We start from the raw sequence: 20,061 nt of genomic DNA on the forward strand, positions 1-20,061 counted from the left end.
CCAGCCCAAAATCAAAAAAGCCTATAAAAAGGTACCAGGGGCATCTCATGGGGCCCCCTACTGTCCCTGGGCCCTTGGGCAATGCCCAAGTTTCCAAATGGTCAGTCCGCCCCTGGGCTGCGGGCAAGCTGATGGATAGTAATTGGGACCATGTGAGGGTCTTGGGCTGCTCAGCTTCTGGAGGTACCTGTCAGGATCCTAGTTCTTCAGGCTGGAAGTTTAAGGAATATCTCAAGCGAAGAGTGAGGAGTCAACCAGCATCTCATGGGGCCCCCTACTGACCCCGGGCCCTTGGGCAGTGCCCGAGTTTCCAAATGGTCAGTCTGCCCCTGGTCAGACACATATCAGACTCTCACTTTATGACTTGCTACAAAGTTATAATGTAGAGTATATATGATCATTGGAGGAGAGAAGACTGGGGAAATGCTTCCTCCTGCCTGCAGCAGACTAATACCATTTTCTCAGCCTAGGGAGAGTCACTGAATGCAGTTCTTTCTGAATAAATGATACTGTCATTGTATATTGCAACACGTCAGGAATGTATTCATGAAAACTTGTACTTGAAACCACTCCAAGGCTAGGTTCACACCTAGTGCCTGTCAGGAACGCAAGCAAAATTGTGCGCTTGCCTGACATGCATTGAAACACGTTGCCCTCACACGTAAGGCACCCCATTGAAATTAATGGACTGCTCTACACTCCACGCTCAGGAATTCTGTCCCGACATGCACAGAAATGCGTTGCCCTTGCACATGGGGCATCCCATTGAAATTAATGGACTGCCCTACATGCGATGCTTGGAAACACTTTCCTGACATGCAATGAAACGTGTTGCCCTCGTGCGTAGGGCACCCCATTGAAATTAATGGACTGCCCTTCATGTGATGCTTGGAAACACTTTCCTGACACACAATGAAACGTGTTGCCCTCGTGCAAAGGGCACCCCATTGAAATTAATGGACTGCCATACACATGGAATGCTTTCCTGACCTGAACATATTAGGTATAGTTATGGAATATTGAAAGAGAGATAGAAGAGAGAAAGTTGTGAAAATTGGATTTGGGTCCAGAAGAACGACAATTATTGAAAAGACAGGGATGGGGGATTCGGGTCCAGAAGGAGGAGGAGAGATGGATGAAGCGATTTGGGTCCTGAAGAGGAACAGTTGTAGAGGAGAGAGAAATTTGAATCTGGATGTAGTGGATGATGGAGGGATGGAGGATTTGGATCTAGATGAGGGACAGTTGTGGAGGACAGGGGGTTGGAGAATTTGACTCCAGATGAGGGACAGTTTGTGCGCTTGCCTGACATGCAACGAAATGCATTGCCCTCGCACGTAAGGCACCCCACTGAAATTAATGGACTACCTTACGCACAACGCTCGGGAAGGGTTTCCTGACCTGAACACTTTCTTGACATGCAGTGAAACGCGTTGCCCTCACACGTAAGGCACCCTACAGAAATGCATGGACTGACCTACACACAACACTTGGGAATGCTTTCCTGACTTGAACGCTTTTTTGACATGCAGTGAAACACGTTGCCCTCCCATGAGGGGCAGCCCATTGAAATTAATGGACTTTCTACACGCGACACACAGGAATGCTTTCCCAACCTGAACAGCTTCCCCACACGCACAGAAACAAACTGTCCTTTAGCAGATGTGCAGCCGTGCCATTAACTGTTATGGCACCCCCACACATGAGCTGATCCGTACATTTTTTGCACGCGCCAAACCACATGGTGCTGCAGCAGTATGAGGTTCGGTGCGGCGTGTTTTCGATAAAGGGTCAGGGACTTCTTTTTCATGTCTCCCAATAGAAAGGCAGCCCGTTGAAATGAATGGGTTGCCCTATACGCGGCACTATGCGGTTCGGTGTGGCGTGTTTTCGATAGGGGGTCAGGGACTTCTTTTTCATGTCTCTCAAATGAAGGGCAGCCCATTGAAATGAATGGGCTGCCCTACACGTGGCACTATGCGGTTCGGTGTGGCGTGTTTTTGATAAAAGGTCAGGGACTTCTTTTTCATATCTCCCAAATGAAAGGTAGCCCCTTGAAATGAATGGGCTTCCCTACACGCGGCACTATGCGGTTCGGTGTGGCGTGTTTTCGATAAAGGCTCAGGGATTTCTTTTTCATGTCCCTCAAATGAAGGGCAGCCCGTTGAAATGAATGGGCTTCCCTACACGCGGCACTATGCGATTCTTTGTGGCGTGTTTTTGATAAGGGGTCAGGGACTTCTTTTTCATGTCTCCCAAATGAAGGGCAGCCCATTGAAATGAATGGGCTGCCCTACACGTGGCACTATGTGGTTCGGTGCGGCGTGTTTTCGATAAAGGCTCAGGGACTTTTTTTTCATATCTCCCAAATGAAAGGTACCCTGTTGAAATGAATGGGCTGCCCTATACGTGGCACTATGCGGTTCGGTGTGGCGTGTTTTCGATAGGGGGTCAGGTACTTCTTTTTCATGTCTCTCAAATGAAGGGCAGCCCATTGAAATTAATGGGCTGCCCTATACGCGGCACTATGCGGTTCGGTGTGGCCTGTTTTTGATAAGGGATCAGGGACTTCTTTTTCATATCTCCCAAATGAAAGGTAGCCTGTTGAAATGAATGGGCTGCCCTATATGTGGCACTATGCGGTTTGGTGTGGCATGTTTTTGACAGGGGGTCAGGGACTTCTTTTTCATGTCTCTCAAATGAAGGGCAGCCTGTTGAAATGAATGGGCTGCCCTACACGTGGCACTATGTGGTCTGGTGCGGCGTGTTTTCGATAGGGGATCAGGGACTTCTTTTTCATGTCTTCCAAATGAAGGGCAGCCCGTTGAAATGAATGGGCTTCCCTACAAGCGGCACTATGCAGTTCGGTGTGGTGTGTTTTTGATAAAGGCTCAGGGATTTCTTTTTGATGTCCCTCAAATGAAGGGCAGCCCATTGAAATGAATGGGCTGCCCTACACGCGGCACTATGCGGTTCTATGTGGCGTGTTTTTGATAAAGGGTCAGGGACTTCTTTTTAATGTCTCCAAATGAAGGGAAGCCCATTGAAATGAATGGGCTTCCCTACAAGCGGCACTATGAGGTTCGGTGTGGCGTGTTTTTGGTAAAGGGTCAGGGACTTCTTTTTCATGTCTCTCAAATGAAGGGCAGCCCATTGAAATGAATGGCACATGGCACATGCTCCGTCACCCCTGCATGGTGCAAACAGAACCAAAGTGCACTTTTGGTGCCTTAAGTGCTCTTGCAGTTTGGTAAATGGGATCCTTGGCTTATACAATGAACAGCACAAGGGGAAAAGGGCTTAACTCGAAGGGCATTGACCCACAGCAACCAATCAGATCAAGACTAGATGACAAGACGGACTCCACCTGGCTTCTACGAAATCGTGTCGTTTCCTCTTCGTAATTTTTGGACCTGATGACCCTACACACAAGGACGCCTAGGGAAAGGTTGATGGTTTGTATAATATGCGTAATGTGAGTTTCTTAGATACAGATGACGCTTTCGGTGAAATCGGAATGGGAACGACGTCATTGCTCCTGAACCTTCTCTAACCTGCTTTAATGCGATTATTGGCTTTTCTTCCCAGAGGAAGAAGCAGTGCCGGCTTTACAAAGAACTGGATGACACTCCCCTGTTCTCTTATAAAAAGACCCCGGGGACCAGACGGCGAATTGGAATATGCGCAAAGAGGCTACGTAGCATGCCTGGCAGCAAAGGGATAAATCAAGAGCCGCTCGATAAGTGGGTTTCCAATTTAAACCCTACAACATGCAATAGTGATCTGCTTAAAGCGAGCCAATTAGTGACTGGTTATATTTTAAACGTCTGATTCATGCGAATTACTCATGAAGGTATGGGTAGGCGAAGGCAGCCATGTTTGCTCGTTATAAATCTGGCCTTTGCTTCTGGCTAAATGGTGATTGTGCTGTACTATTCCTCTTTCTCGGTGCAAGTCTACCAGGCAGTTGATAACAGCCGACTCACAATGGCTGATTCTTACACAGTTAATAGTTAACCCATAGGCCTCTTCCACCATTGAGAGCTCTTTGGTAGGGTCTTCAACTCCACCATGGCTCCACCAAGAGAACCACCCTCTCCCTGATAGATTTTCCAGGTATTGTGCAGAACAAAAAGCGAGACAGGAGGTGGAGATACGTAATCCAGTTAGAAGCCAGTGGAGTTTCTACGAGACGTAAGCAGGTAATTGAAACTGCCAGCAACTGCCCATAATGGAATATTAGTTTTGAAAAAATGGATTTGGACAGTTCGGGAGGAAAGAGGGACTCAGGTGTTGGGTACATATTAGGTATGGATATGGAAGATTGAAAGAGGGATAGAAGAGAGGAAGCTGTGAAAATGCAATTTGGGTCCTGAAGAAGGACAATTATTTAGAAGACAGGGATGAAGGGATTTGGGTCCAGAAGGAGGAGGAGAGAGAGATGAAGCGATTTGGGTTCTGAAAAGGGACAGTTGTAGAGCAGAGAGGGATTTGAATCTGGAAGAGAGATAGTAGTGTAGGGTGGAGGGATAGAGGATTTGGGTCTCGATGAAGGAAAGTTGTGGAGGACAGAAGGTTGGAGGATTTGAGTCCAGATGAGGGACAGTTGTGAAGTAGAGAGGGGTGGAGGGATTTGGGTCCTGAAGAAGGACAATTATTTAGAAGACAGGGACGAAGGGATTTGGGTCCAGAAGGAGGAGGAGAGAGAGATGAAGCGATTTGGGTCCTGAAAAGGGACAGTTGTAGAGCAGAGAGGGATTTGAATTTGGAAGAGAGATAGTAGTGGAGGGTGGAGGGATGGAGGATTTGGGTCTAGATGAGGGACAGTTGTGGAGGACAGAAGGTTGGAGGATTTGAGTCCAGATGAGGGACAGTTGTGAAGTAGAGAGGGGTGGAGGGATTTGGGTCCTGAAGAGGGACAGTTATGGAGGAAAAGGGGTGCAAGATTTGGATCCTTAAGAGGACAGTTGTGGGGAATGGAATTACAGAGGATTTGAGTCTAGAAGAGGTATAGTTGTGGAGGACAGCGGGATGGGAAGATCTGAATCCAGCAGAAGGATGGTTGTGGAGGAGATAGATAGAGGGATTTGGGTTCAGAAGAGAGATAATTGAGAGGGATAAAGGAGGTTGAAAGAAATTTGGGTCCAGAAGAAGGACAGCTGTGGAGAAGAGATGGATGGGAAAACTTGGGCCCAGAGGAGTGACAGTTGTGGAGGAGAGAGTGATGGAGGGATTTGTATCCAGAAGAAGGATAGTTATGGAGAAAAGGGGGATGCAGAATTTGGGTCCTTAAGAGGACAACTGTGGGGAATGGGATTATGAAGGATTTGGGTCTAGAAGAGGGACTGTTTTGGAGTAAAGAGAGATGGAGGATTTGGGTTCAGAAGAAGGACAGTTGTGGAGAATGGAATTACGGAGGATTTGGGTCCGAAAGAGAGAAATTTGTGTAGGAGAAAGGTATGGAGGATTTGGGTGCAGGAGAAGGACAGTTGTGGAGGAGAGAGGGATGGAGACATTTAAATATAGAAGAGGGACAGTATAGGAGTAGAGGGTGATGGATGAATTTGGTCCAGGATTATAGAAGATTTGGATCTAAAAGAGGGACAGTTGTGGAGAATGGTGGGACATAAGATTTGGGTTTAAAGGAGGGACACTTGTGGAGGAGAGATGGCTGGAGGACTTGGGCTCAGAGGAGGGAAAGTTGTGGAGGACTGGGACATAGGGAATTAGGATCCAGAAGAGGGACAGTTGTGGAGGAGAGAGGGATGAGGCATTTGAATGCAGAAGAAGGACAGTTATGGAGAGGAGGGGGGTGCAGGATTTGAGTCCAGGAGAGGAAATTTGTGAAGAATGGAATTAGGGAGGATTTGGGCCTAAAAGAGAGACATTATGGAGGAGAGAGGTACGGAGGTTTGGGTCCAGATGAGGGACAGTCGTGGACGACTGATAGATGGAGGATTTGATTGCAGGACAGGGGCAGTTGTGCAGGAGAGAGGGATGGAGACATTTGAATCCAGAAAAGGGACAGTTGGAGTGGAGGGGGATGAAGGGATTGGGTCCAAAGTTGTGGAGAATGAAATTACTAAAGATGTGGGTCTATGTTGCAGAAGAGGGGCAGCTGTGGAGAATGGAGGGACAGAAGATTTGGGTTCAGAAGAGGGATGGACATGGAGTAGAGAGGGATGGAGGATTTAGGCCAAGAAGAGGGACTACTGTGAAGGATCGAGGGATGGAGGACTTTGAATCCAAGAGAGGGACAGTTATGAAGGAGAGAGGGATGCAGGATTTGTTCCAGAAGAGGACAGTTGTGGAGAATGGGATTATAAAGGATTTGGGTCTAGAAGAGGACAGTTGTGGAGGAAAGAGGTACGGAGGATTTGGATGCAGGAGAGGGACAGTTGTGGAGAAGAGAGGGATGGAAGGATGTTGGTCTTGGAGAGGGACAGTTGTGGCAAAGAGAGGGATGCAGGGATTTGGGTCCTGAAGAGGGACAGTTCTGGAGAAGAGAGGAATGGGGGGATTTGGGTCCTGAAGAGGGACAATTCTGGAGAAGGGAGGGTTTTAGGGATTTGGGTCCTGGAGAGAGACAGTTGTGGAGAAGACAGGGATGGAGGGATTTGGGTCCTGAAGAGGGACTGTTCTGGAGAAGGGAGGGATAGAAGAATTTGGGTCCTGAAGAGGGACAGTTCTGGAGAAGAGAGGGATGGAGGGACATGGGTCCTGAATAGGGACAGTTCTGGAGAAGAGAGGGATGGAGGGATTTTGGTCCCGGAATGGGATAGTTGTGGAGAAGACAGGGATGGAGGGATTTGGGTCCTGAAGAGGGACAGTTCTGGAGAAGAGAGGGATGGAGGGATTTGGGTCCTGAAGAGGGACAGTTCTGGAGAAGAGAGAGATGGAGGGATTTGGGTCTAGAAGAGGACAGTTGGGGAGGAAAGAGGTACGGAGGGATTTGGGTCCTGAAGAGGGACAGTTGTGGAGAAGGGAGGGATGGAGGGATTTGGGTCCTGAAGAGAGACAGTTCTGGAGAAGAGAGGGATGGAGGGACTTGGATCCTGAATAGGGACAGTTGTGGAGGAGAGAGTGACAGAAGATTTGGGTCCAGAAGAGGACAATTGTATAGAATGGAATTACGTAGGATTTGGGTGCAGAAGAGGAACAGTTATGGAGAATGGAAGGATGGAGGGTTTAGGTTCAGAAGAAGGACAATTGTCGAAATTGGAAGGATGGAACGTACGGGTCCAGAAGAGGACAGTTGTCGAGGTTGGAAGGAGGGAACGTACGGGTCCAGAAGAGGACAGTTGTCGAGGTTGGAAGGATGGAACGTACGGGTCCAGAAGAGGACAGTTGTCGAGGTTGGAAGGATGGAACGTACGGGTCCAGAAGAGGACAGTTGTAAAGCAGAGGAACATTTAGAAGATATGAACTCAGTTCAACCCCTGGAGCTGGCTCTGCGTAGCTGAGGCTTACGTTTACAAAGATTGCCTGTCAGGAGTGCAGCACTATCCAGGAGTCCCCCATACAGGCCCCTCGGCCTCTGACAGCTCGAACAATACTAGGAAAATAAGTGGCTCAGCCAGGCAATGTTTTTCTTCAAAGCGGCCAGCTGTTATACGACTCACTGCCTGTACTCTGAGAAGATCTGCAGTTTTTATCAGTGCCCGGCCACAGCTGGGTAAACTGAAATCTGGGCGACGCAGCCATTCCTCAGCATTGCCTGGCGACATTAACTGAGCAGCCAAAAAAAAAAAATGGTGACATCTTCATTAACTTCTGATGGTCTCAGATTTTTTTTCTAGAGATCCAACCCACCTGATCAACCAAAAAAAGGGTGAAAGGCTTAAATGCAGTATGACGTCTGTAGGCACTTTCAGGGCCACTTTTTATCTCCACCAGGGGTGCTTAAGGAAGGGTGACAACACACATCCTAAATTAGGAGACAGTTGTCACCCCATAACAGGAAGTGCCTGAACAAGGACCTCCAACGGCAAGGATCACCAGGGATTATCTGAATGGGTCCACCAGGGGTGCTTAAGGAAGGGTGACAACACACATCCAAAAGTAGGAGATCGTTGTCAACCCATAAACAGGAAGTGCCTGAACAAGGACCTCCAACGGCAAGGATCACCAGGGATTATCTGAATGGGTCCACCAGGGGTGCTCAAGGATGGGTGACAACACACATCCAAAATTAGGAGACAGTTGTCACCCCATAAACAGGAAGTGCCTGAACAAGGACCTCCAACGGCAAGGATCACCAGGGATTATCTGAATGGGTCCACCAGGGGTGCTTAAGGAAGGGTGACAACACACATCCAAAAGTAGGAGACAGTTGTCACCCCATAAACAGGAAGTGCCTGAACAAGGACCTCTAACGGCAAGGATCACCAGGGATTATCTGAATGGGTCCACCAGGGGTGCTTAAGGAAGGGTGACAACACACATCCAAATTAGGCAACAGTTGTCACCCCATAACAGGAAGTGCCTGAACAACGACCTCCAACGGCAAGGATCACCAGGGATTATCTGAATGGGTCCACCAGGGGTGCTCAAGGATGGGTGACAACACACATCCAAAATTAGGAGACAGTTGTCACCCCATAAACAGGAAGTGCCTGAACAAGGACCTCCAACGGCAAGGATCACCAGGGATTATCTGAATGGGTCCACCAGGGGTGCTCAAGGATGGGTGACAACACACATCCAAAATTAGGAGACAGTTGTCACCCCATAAACAGGAAGTGCCTGAACAAGGACCTCCAACGGCAAGAATCACCAGGGAATATCTGAATGGGTCCACCAGGGGTGCTTAAGGAAAGGTGACAACACACATCCAAAAGTAGGAGACAGTTGTCACCCCATAACAGGAAGTGCCTGAACAAGGATCTCCAACGGCAAGGATCACCAGGGATTATCTGAATGGAAGCTGCAGACATAGAAGATGGAAAACGATTTTTAACACGACGATCACATGTTAAATCTTCCATGAGATTTTGGTAATTGGGTTCATAACGGCTTTTAATCGTTCAGTTAGCGCGCGGCGAATGCCCGTTTTTTAATTGCAGCCTTTGATCTAATTTAGGATTCAGTTCTTGGAGTCGTCACCAACCCAAATCTACAGCTTTGGCTCCAATTAAGTCAGATGAAAAAGTGTGACACCAGTTCAGCAATTCTGTTGCGAATGTCTTCACGCTCCCCGCCATGTTTTTAATGGAATGAACGATCGATGTGATCACCATTTCTACTGTTGATTAGCTCCTCCCACCAGTTCTGATTTATTTTTTTTTCTACATCTCGTTCGACTCCGGCGCTGTTTTTGGCGAAAGGTTGTCACTGCGAGGAGGTCACATGATGATTCTGGAAGGGAGAATCCGGCGTTCGAGAGCGCATCATCTGATTGTTGAGCGATTTATCTCAGGCTAGTTTGTTTTTCACGTCCAGATGGTTGCGGCGCCAGGTTGTCAAGCAAGACCGTGATGAACAGCAGAATTTTTAACAAGTCCAAACGTTCTCTCGATAGAGAGCGATCGTTCCGGGTTTGTCGTGCAGCCAAGGCCAGGTCTAGAGCTGCGTCTAAAATGTCACTCCTCTGAAATCTACATTTGGATCGCTTTTCAGAGGTCATGTGATGCCTTCTCACCGCCATCATAATCCGATCGATCGAAATAGGATCATGTCTGGGAATTAAGTATCTTCCAATCTTCCGATCGATCTCTTCTAATAGGAATAATCGATCTATAGATGACAACCCATACGATCGATATGCCACATGCAGGGAAGTGGATTTCAATTGATAGGAAATGATTGTAACTTATGTTCGTAAATTATCGATCACATTTCTGTTTCCACCATGTCATCTCATAATCCGATCGATCGAAATAGGATCATGTTCGGGAACTAAGTATCTTCCAATCTTCCGATCGATCTCTTCTAATAGGAATAATCGATCTATAGATGACAACCCTTCCAATCAACAAGCCACATGCAGTAGATTTTAATCGATAGTTAGGATAAGATCGTAATTTACGATTGTAAATTATCGATCACATTTCTGTTTCCACCATGTCAACTCATAATCCGATCGATCGAAATAGGATCATGTTCGGGAACTAAGTATCTTCTGATCGATCTCTTCTAATCGGAATAATTGATCTATAGATGACAACCCATACGATCGATATGTCACATGCAGGGAAGTGGATTTCAATTGATAGGAAATGATTGTAACTTATGTTCGTAAATTATCGATCACATTTCTGTTTCCACCATGTCATCTCATAATCCGATCGATCGAAATAGGATCATGTTCGGGAACTAAGTACCTTCCAATCTTCCGATCGATCTCTTCTAATAGGAATAATCGATCTATAGATGACAACCCTTCCAATCAACAAGCCACATGCAGTAGATTTCAATCGATAGTTAGGATAAGATCGTAATTTACGATTGTAAATTATCGATCACATTTCTGTTTCCACCATGTCATCTCGTAAGCCGATCGATCGAAATAGGATCATGTTCGTGAACTAAGTATCTTCTGATCGATCTCTTCTAATCGGAATAATCGATCTATAGATGACAACCCATACGATCGATATGTCACATGCAGGGAAGTGGATTTCAATTGATAGGAAATGATTGTAACTTACGTTTGTAAATTATCGATCACATTTCTGTTTCCACCATGTCATCTCATAATCCGATCGATCGAAATAGGATCATGTTCGGGAACTAAGTATCTTCCAATCTTCCGTTCGATCTCTTCTAATCGGAATAATCGATCTATAGACAACCCATACGATCGATATGTCACATGCAGGGAAGTGGATTTCAATTGATAGGAAATGATTGTAACTTATGTTCATAAATTATCGATCACATTTCTGTTTCCACCATGTCATCTCATAATCCGATCGATCGAAATAGGATCATGTTTGGGAACTAAGTATCTTCTAATCTTCCGATCGATCTCTTCTATTGGAATAATCGATCTATAGATGACAACCCATACGATCGATATGCCACATGCAGGTAAGTGGATTTAAATTGATAGTTAGGATATAATCGTAATTTACGATTGTAAATTATCGATCACATTTCTGTTTCCACCATGTCATCTCATAATCCGATCGATCGAAATGGGATCATGTTCGTGAACTAAGTATCTTCCAATCGATCTCTTCTATTGGAATAATCGATCTATAGATGACAACCCATACGATCGATATGTCACATGCAGGGAAGTGGAATTCAATTGATAGGAAATGATTATCATCTCATAATCGGGAATTAAGTATCTTCCAATCTTCCGATCGATCTCTTCTAATAGGAATAATCGATCTATAGATGACAACCCTTCCAATCAACAAGCCACATGCAGTAGATTTCAATCGATAATTACGATAAGATCATAATTTACAATTGTAAGTTATTGATCACATTTCTGTTTCCACCATGTCATCTCATAATCCGATCGATCGAAATGGGATCATGTCAGGGAACTAAGTATCTTCCAATCTTCCGATCGATCTCTTCTATTGAAATAATCGATCTATAGATGACAACCCATAAGATCAATATGCCACATGCAGGGAAGTGGATTTCAATCGATAGGATATAATCGTAACTTACGATTGTAAGTTATCGATCACATTTCTGTTTCCATCATGTCATCTCTTAATCCAATCGATCGAAATATGATCATGTTCGTGATCTAAGTATCTTTTAATCTTCCGATCGATCTCTTCTATTGGAATAATCGATCTATAGATGACAACCCATTCGATCGATATGCCACATGCAGGGAAGTGGATTTCAAACGTTTGCTAGGATATGATCATAACAGGGGCGGACTGACAACTCATGGGGCCCCCAGGCAATAGGGGATCATGGGGCCCCTGTGTCCTCGTCCACACTCAAAAAATACTATGAAAAAGGTACCAGGGGCATCTCATGGGGCCCCCTACTGACCCCGGGCCCTCGGGCAGAGCCCGAGTTTTCAAACGATCAGTCCGCCCCTGGATCATAACTTACGATTCAATCCAATCGATCACATTTCTGTTTCCGCCATGTCATCTCACAATCCGATCGATCAAAAATATGATCATGTCCGTGAACTAAGTATCTCGGTTCTGCCAACCAATGCAGAACGATCAATAAGCAATCAACTCAGTTTGATCGCATCTAATAAAGGTTGAGTCGATCGATAAGAAGGGAAGTTATGCAATTCGATTGTTTGCAGATTTGAGCATTTTGATCGAATTGCACATCGATTGAATGATGAAATTGAAGCGTGTTTCAGCGGGTTGCCACCGAGCAGGGTACCACCATATACACTCAGTGGGATCATGCCGTTCGTTCTCCTCAACTCCACATGCTCCAACCTCGAACTGCCCAGCCGGACCCATCCACACAGCATGAGACTTGCTTTTAACGCCCCCTCCAACCGTTCGATCGCTAATCTAAACAAGGCCTAACGGTGATCGTATACTTCAATGAATGATTTCTTTTTCCAATCGATCTCTTCTAATGGGAATAATCGATCTATAGATGATAACCCATACGATCAATGTGCCTCATGCATGGAAGTGGATTTCAATCGATCGTAAGTTATCGATCGCATTTCTGTTTCCACCATGCCATCTCATAATCCGATCGATCGAGCAGCGCACCCCCATATACACTGAGCGGGAGCATGCTGTTCGTTCTCCTCAACTCCACATGCTCCGACCTGGAACTGCCCAGCCGGACCCATCCACACGGCGTGAGACTTGCTTTTAACGCCCCCTCCAACCGTTCGATCGCTAATCTAAACAAGGCCTAACGGTGATCGCATACACTTCAATGAATGATTTCTTTTTCCAATCGATCTCTTCTAATGGGAATAATCGATCTATAGATGATAACCCATACGATCGATGTGCCTCATGCATGGAAGTGGATTTCAGTCGATCGTAAGTTATCGATCGCATTTCTGTTTCCACCATGCCATCTCATAATCCGATCGATCGAGCAGCGCACCCCCATATACACTCAGCCGTTCGTGCTCCTCAACTCCACATGCTCCAACCTGGAACTGCCCAGCCGGACCCATCCACACAGCATGAGGCTCGGTTCACACACATACCTACGCGTTTCAGTGCGATTTCGGAGCATTTATTTCAATGGGCTGCCCTACGCGCCAGAAGCGAGGAGAACAAGCGCGCTGCACCGAACCATAGGGTGCTGTGGCACCATGCGATTAGGCGCATTTTTTTTTCAGATGCTTAACAATTAATGGCCCCTCCATGCATCTGCTAAAGGGCATGTTGGGCAGGCGTGCGACTGTGCGCACCGGGTGCGCAAAGATGGTGAGAGACAAAGCAGGGAGCACGCCACTTGCTGCATCTTTGGTGCGCTTTCAGAAAATGCACCCAAAACACACAATCTAATAGAAGTCTATGGGAAAGCGAGGGCAACCAAAACCGCGCATTCACGGCGCTGCGGCCAAACTGCACCGCAGGGCGTAAAACTGCTCAAAGCCTACACACTGTACACAGACTTTTCCTGGAGAAACTCACCAAATTGAAAGTCTTTCATTCTTTTAATTTTTTTGCCCCCCACCCCCGAAACTAACCTTTAGGCGTTCAAACCCGTGCGCAGGGGCGGACTGACCATTTGGAAACTCGGGCACTGCCCGAGGGCCCGGGGTCAGTAGGGGGCCCCATGTGATGCCCCTGGTACCTTTTTCATAGGCTTTTTTGAGTTTGGGCAAGGACACAGGGGCCCCATGATCCCCTATTGCCCGGGGGCCCCATGAGTTGTCAGTCCGCCCCTGCCCGTGCGTCTTGGCATTTTAAACGCATGACAATCTACGTATGAATCTTCTCAATAGAGACCTTCCCATCACCACATTTTCCAATGTTGAAAGCGCTTTTCCGGTAACACGCGCAGTACACCAACAGTAACGCGCGTTGTTGAAAAACGGCGAGGAAATGACGTCGTGCGTTCAGGAACATGTTATTATTTAAAAACGTAGCCTTTTAAAACTGACATTACAAGGACACCGTATCCTTTTAATAGACGCGTGTTAAACGCATACGGAACAAGCATGAAACGCGCACAGGACTGGAAAGTAGGCGCGCCATTGGCCCACAGACAGCTTTAAGTGGTACCCCGGGAATGCTCCCAAATGTTGATGTCAAGACACTGATGCTAGGTGCAGTTCAGAAGCCTCTCAATAGGTAGCTGAGCTCCTCAATGCATGGTGGGGAGGGGTGGGGGGTGCCCAATGCACTGTTATTCACAGTTGGCAATCTTGGGAATGAAGCCTTCTGGGGTGCACAGAAGCCATACCAAAGAAACATGGTGGTGGAGCCTAGTTTTGCCTGGCTGGCTTAAACCATTGACAGTTACACTTTTCTTTTTTTTTAATGATTATTATACATTCCATTGCGGGATCTCCTGCATGGTGGGGGTTGGGGAAAGACCTGGCAACCTACCCTGTAAAATAATTGCTAAGAGAATTCATGGAAAAAGTCGCTTACGAGTGACGGTCCATGCAATCGCCAAGGGTCAGATACGACTGAATGGATAGATAGATAGAGATACATGCCATAGGTATGCTAGCGGCCTAATGATTGCATCTTCTGGCTATTATCTGGTGTCCGTTGATATCTAGAGCAGCTATTCTCAACCAGAGTGGAACCCAGTAGCAGTTCCTTAGGTTCTGGCTGACTGATCTCCCATCTGATGGCGCCTGCACAGTTCCAGGTCCAATGCCACTTGGCAGAACCAACTACCTGACTGCAAGGGAGTCAGTTCAGCAAGTAAAGGGAGCACGGGTAAGGGGAGCACTCTTCCCACTTTCCTCCACCAGTGTAAGGGATATATTCCCAATGACCCCCAATGGAACAATCTTACTAGGGGTTTCCCTGAGACCTGAAAATTATTTCAAGGGTTCCTGTGGGATAAAAAGGTTGAGAAAGGCTGATCTAGAGAAACCTATGGATGCAGTCATGTGTTAATTCGACAGGTAAGGGGAGCACAGGTAAGGGGAGCACTCTTCCCACTTTCCACCACCAGTGTAAGGGATATATTCCCAATGACCCCCAATGGACCAATCTTACTAGGGGTTTCTCTGAGACCTGAAAATTATTTCAAGGGTTCCTCTGGGATAAAAAGGTTGAGAAAGGCTGATCTGGAGATACCTATGGATGCAGTCATGTGTTAATTCGACAGGTAAGGGGAGGGCAGGTAAGGGGAGCACTCTTCCCACTTTCCACCACCAGTGTAAGGGGTATATTCCCAATGACCCCCAATGGACCAATCTTACTAGGGGTTTCTCTGACCTTGAAAATTATTTCATGGGTTCTTGTGGGATAAAAAGTTGAGAAAGGCTGATCTGGAGATACCTATGGATGCAGTCATGTGTTAATTCGGCAGGTAAGGGGAGCACAAGTAAGGGGAGCACTCTTCCCACTTTCCCCCACCAGTGTAAGGGATATATTCCCAATGACCCCCAATGGACCAATCTTACCAGGGGTTTCCCTGAGACCTAAAATTTATTTCAAGGGTTCCTCTGGGACAAAAAGGTTGAGAAAGGCTGATCTGGAGATACCTATGGATGCAGTCATGTGTTAATCCGGCAGGTAAGGGGAGCACTCTTCCCACTTTCCCCCACCAGTGTAAGGGATATATTCCCAATGACCCCCAATGGACCAATCTTTCTAGGGGTTTACCTGAGACCTGAAAATTATTTCAAGGGTTCCTGTGGGATAAAAAGGTTGAGAAAGGCTGATCTGGAGATACCTATGGATGCAGGCAATTATTAATTCAGCAAGTAAGGGGAGCACAGGTAAGGGGAGCACTCTTCCCACTTTCCACCACCAGTGTAAGGGATATATTCCCAATGACCCCCAATGGACCAATCTTAGTAGGGGGTTTCCTTAGACCTGAAAATTATTTCAAGGGTTCCTGTGGGATAAACAGGTTGAGAAAGGCTGATCTGGAGATACCTATGGATGCAGTCATGTGTTAATCTGTGAAAATTCAAGATTCTATGTATAGCTTATAATTACATATTTACATGAGGTCAGCCATACATGCTTATTACATATAGAGACTCTACTTCCACTCCTGTCTCCTAGTGCACACCCGTGTTCAGAGTTCTCCCCATAGACTTTCACTGTTCTCCAAGGGGACGATCCTAAATTTCTTACAGCAATCGTTCAGCAAAGATACTGACTGCTCTGCCCAACACACAGGCAGCCACTAGAGGGAGCACCTACCCTCTGGTATATGAAATATATTGATGAATATATGACACACCGTGTCCGTGAACAAAAATGAGCGAGCATCACATACAGGCTAATTTTACGATAATACCCTCAAGATCAGAATTTGCCAAAAATACACTTTACATGTCAACCATGTTGGTTTTATCGCTTTTAAGCAGCTTTCAATCTCAAAAACGATGGGGTGGGGGGCAGGGGAATGATGAGTGTAAGCAACATGCCACCAACAGCTTATATCGAAAAATCACGAAACAATTCCAACCATTGGCGGTAGGCCGTATTGACCCATCTGTCCGTATTTGCGATCCAAAGCTGTAAATCACCGAAAAATTGACGTGAACTTAAAATTAAAATTTTCTGTTTAGATCTTTGAATTCGCCAACCGATGGTGCCACCAATTGCCACCAATATTTGCGCCAATGTAAATGCCAGCGACGGACAGGAATTATCTTGAGCAAGCAGAGCAGGATACATTTGGTCAGATGGGAAAACCAAGGAGCGTTCAGAAACATTTCCAGGGACCCATAAATTCGGGACGGGCGCAAGGGCGGACTGACAACTCATGAGGCCCCCGGGCAATAGGGGATCATGGGGCCCCTGTGTCCTCGCCCAAACTCAAAAAAGCCTATGAAAAAGGTACCAGGGGCATCTCATGGGGCCTCCTACTGACCCCGGGCCCTTGGGCAGCGCCCGAGTTTCCAAATGATCAGTCCGCCCGTGCCAGTGAATCATTCCTGATGTGTATGGCAGTTTGTAGTCTCCACCAGGGGGGCTAATGTGACACGGTGACAACGCAGGAGCACAATTGGGAGACATTGACAGAACGTTGTCACCCGATAACAGGAAGTGCCTGCACAGGGACTCTTTTAACGAAAGCTGCAGATTTAAAAAAAAAGATCGAAGATGATTTTCCAAATGGTCAGTCCGCCCCTGGACAGGCGACAGTTGCCAACTGGAGCTGCATGTTATGTTTGAAAAGGGGCCACCACGTTGGTCCATCACTTGAGGACGCTTTAAATGTTCTCTTTAATGTATGTGGTTGCGTCGATGTCTTGTTAATCACCGCGTCAGATAAACCGCGAATAAACTTCAGAAATCGCGATTCCTCAAAGCATAGACCCGGCTATGGCAGACCTAGACGATGCCTCTCCCAAAAAATTTGGGGCCTGTCCGAACCGTCCCTTTAAGTTTCTCTATGTATGGCCAACATAGGGTGCAAATCGTAGGCAGCTCCAATGAGCCGATGGCTGGGAATATACCAAGCTAGGGGAAGAAAAGCACCGACATAGGCGAGCCGCTAAGCGGAGGAACAAGCGATCTTAATATGATAAAAATTGATCTCTTTGTCCTGCGCTAAAAAAAAAACAAAAAAACAAAAAAAAACCAGACGTTGCTCAGCCTGCGAGACTCTGCTTTGTGCCGTGTAAGTTATCACTCGTTACAAAGCAGCTCGACGTCGGCTCGCCATCGATACGCAATAATCTGTACCATAAACCCCCGTAAACAGTAAACACAAACGCTCCGTCAAGCGGCGCTGGCCGCTTGCGACCCATCTCCGGGGATTTTAAAGAACCGATCTATCTATAGCCAAGGTAGGAAGGGGTTAACTACGATTGAGCAGATTCGGGAAAAGCAAGCCAAAAAAAAAAAAAAAGATGAAAATAACTTAGCAGGCAGGAACAAAAAAAAAAAAAAATGATAAAAATAACCGAGCAAGCAAGAAAACACCAACCGAACAGGAACAATAAATGTAATAAGAGCAAGCAAAAAAAAATAAAAAACAATACCTGAGAGGGCACGGCGGCACAAAGGAAAGAAAAAAACAATAAAACAAAATATTAAAAGCAAAAACAGCGTCAACCAAAAATAATAACTGGGAGGGCAAAGCACGCAAAAACACAAAGCAATAATGCTGATAATAGTAATTAAAAAAAAAAATGTTCACCGAGAAGGCAAAAACAACACCAACCAAAAAGAACAATAAACAAATAATTATAACCGAGCAGTCCGTAACTCCGGTGACTTAGCAAAGGGGAATCTGTACAGTAATGCTTCGAATTTTTTTTTAACTGCTTAAATCCTGACTCAGCTGGCAGTGACAACTCCTATGTTTTTTTTGGATAGCCCGTTGGCCGACCGGCCAAGGTGCCCAGGCTGTGATTCCACAATTGAAATGTTGGATGTTTTTTTTAGCAACAATGACAAGTAGTGCCAAGGGGCCAAACCCCACCAAGGTAACCCAGGCTTCTATTCAGGAATCAAAAGAGTCAGATATTCTCTAGGGTCAAGTAACGCCAAGGTGTCCAATCCCATCAAGGTGCCCAGGCTTCGATTCTAGAATTGAAAGGTTGGGTGATTCCTAGAGTCAATGACAACTAAAGCCAAGGTGCCCAGGTTGTGATTCTAGAATTGAAAGGTTGGGTGATTCCTGGAGTCAATAACAACTAAAGCCAAGGTGCCCAGGTTGTGATTCTAGAATTGAAAGGTTGGGTGATTCCTAGAGTCAGTGACAACTAAATCCAAGGTGCCCAGGTTGTGATTCTAGAATTGAAAGGTTGGGTGATTCCTAGAGTCAGTGCCAACTAAAGCCAAGGTGCCCAGGTTTTGATTCAAGAATGGAAAGGTTGGGTGATTCCTAGAGTCAATGACAACTAAAGCCAAGGTGCCCAGGTTTTGATTCAAGAATGGAAAGGTTGGGTGATTCCTAGAGTCAATGACAACTAAAGCCAAGGTGCCCAGGTTTTGATTCAAGAATGGAAAGGTTGGGTGATTCCTAGAGTCAATGACAACTAAAGCCAAGGTGCGCAGGTCTTGATTTCAGAATGGAAACGTTGGGTGATTCCCAGAGTCAATGACAACTAAAGCCAAGGTGCCCAGGTCTTGATTTCAGAATGGAAAGGTTGGGTGATTCCTAGAGTCAATGATAACAAAAGCCAAGGTGCCCAGGTTTTGATTCCAGAATTGAAAGGTTGGGTGATTCCTAGAGTCAATGATAACAAAAGCCAAGGTGCCCAGGTCTTGATTTCAGAATGGAAAGGTTGGGTGATTCCTAGAGTCAATGACAACTAAAGCCAAGGTGCCCAGGTTTGATTCCAGAATGGAAAGGTTGGGTGATTCCTAGAGTCAATGACAACAAAAGTCAAGGTGCCTAACTCCACCAAGGTGCCCAGGCTTTGCTACCAGTATTAAAAGGTTGGATATTCTCTAGAGTCAATGATAACAAAAGCCAAGGTGCCCAACCCCACCAACGTTCCCAGGTTTCGATTCCAGAATTGAAAGGTTGGATATTCTCTAGAGTCAATAAGCCAAGGTGCCAATCCCTTCAAAGTGCCCAGGCTTCAAATTCAGAATGGAAAGGGTCGAAAATTCTCTAGAGTCAATGACATGTAGCGCCAAAGTGCCCAACCCTGCCAAGGTACCCAGGCTTCAATTCCAGAATTGAAAGGGTCAGATAATCTCTGGCATCAACGACCAGTAGCGTAGGGGGCCAAGCCAGTCGGTATCACAACCTACCTAGCAGTCCCAAACAAACATGACATTACCAAGGGTTGCCACTACCACAGCAGGAGACTTGTCACTGACAGCTGATGGTGCAAAATCAAAAGGCGGAAGGGGGTCCGCAAGCCCGCAGTGGACTTTATGACTACCCGGACAACAACAGACCACCCCACCGCTTATCCTTTGTTGCTCAGCACAAAAACTTCTCCAAACAATGCCAGACCAGCCCAGCAGAACACAACTCGGACCTTGGCGTTGAACCTCAGAGCTGGCAATCTATGCTGTCGCT

General features: G+C 46.3%; 1 protein-coding gene across 2 annotated transcripts in view; it reads right to left on the reverse strand.

The window, feature by feature from the left end:
• LOC149441740 (semaphorin-6D-like) overlaps positions 1-20,061 on the reverse strand; it is a 339,406-nt gene that overhangs the window by 319,042 nt on the left and 303 nt on the right. The window lies entirely within an intron of this gene.

Source organism: Staurois parvus, unplaced genomic scaffold (genome assembly GCF_062004578.1).
Source record: "Staurois parvus isolate SC_StPar_1 unplaced genomic scaffold, SC_StPar_1.0 ptg000951l, whole genome shotgun sequence".
Lineage (NCBI taxonomy): Eukaryota > Metazoa > Chordata > Amphibia > Anura > Ranidae > Staurois > Staurois parvus.